Source organism: Penaeus monodon, chromosome 15 (assembly GCF_015228065.2).
Source record: "Penaeus monodon isolate SGIC_2016 chromosome 15, NSTDA_Pmon_1, whole genome shotgun sequence".
Lineage (NCBI taxonomy): Eukaryota > Metazoa > Arthropoda > Malacostraca > Decapoda > Penaeidae > Penaeus > Penaeus monodon.
In genome coordinates, this window is record NC_051400.1 from 47177754 (window position 1) to 47178929 (window position 1176).

The 1176-nt window shown below is 36.2% G+C and overlaps 1 pseudogene; it reads left to right on the top strand.

Annotated features, from left to right (window-relative positions):
- Positions 1-1176, top strand: part of LOC119582382 — a 26908-nt pseudogene that overhangs the window by 8432 nt on the left and 17300 nt on the right.

The following is a 1176-nucleotide window of genomic DNA, read 5'->3' on the forward strand; positions in this document are numbered from 1 at the left end:
AATATGATGAACTGCATGAGCTGAATGCATGATAGCTGAATGAACTGAACTGCATGACAGCTGAATGTTAGAATTTTAGGGATTGTCAAAATATTATTTTGATACAGGCTCTCTTTCATTTTGTGTGTACTGGAAACATGACATTGCATTTTTTCATGTATCCAATATTTTTTTCCAGCTGACTTTGGTAGTGCAAGTATTGCATCACCAGCCAATAGTTTTGTCGGGACACCATATTGGATGGCTCCAGAGGTAATTCTAGCTATGGATGAAGGACAATATGATGGAAAGTAAGCATGCATAACATTTACAAGACCTCCTTATTTTGCATTGTCTTTCCTTAAAATTACAGGTACAGTTATTCCTGAATTAACATGCCAAAGTTACTAAAGATTCCATGATGATAAATGGATTATTCTTCATTTGCCCATCTGCTCAATTATTAATATAATATATATCTAATTGTATGACATATTGGATCAGTATTGAATATTATACATGAAAAACATGTTTTGCTGACCTTATGAAAAATGTGATTAATTTTTTTCTTACTTTTGTTTTTTACAATAGGTAGAGTGTGGTCCTTAGAATCACAGCATAGAACTAGCTTAGAGCAAACCGCCATATTTCAACAGGAATGCATGAGTGCCTGGTACCACACTCGACCAAAATGTTGCCCCCCAAAATGCCTCCACAGAATGGTCAAAGGAATTCCAGCATTTTGTTGAGTCATGTCTGCAGAAGAACCCACCTGATCGCCCTACCTCTGCTAGGCTTTTGTCGGTATGTACAAAGTTGTAATTTAGTTATGGATGTGTGATTGCTATTTTTTGATTCAGATTTCAGGGAGAATTATGGGCACAGGTGTTACAGACAACCAGAGAAGTCTTAATGCACAACAGACATGAGACATATGAAAGCAGTGACTGAAAAAAGTTCACAAAGTCACATGTAGTAACAAGTTCCCAGTGACTCAGGCTCTCCTTTGTAAATGTAATGATTGTTGGAATAGTTTTATTATATTGCTACATTACCACTGTCTGTTAACTCACTGATGACAAGAGGTAACCAAGTGAACAACTGTTTAGTATTTCAACTATTTCAACCCTACACAAATGGTGTAGTGGTGGCAGATTTTGAAATTTCCTTCCATTTTTCATGTAGCATGCTTGCCAT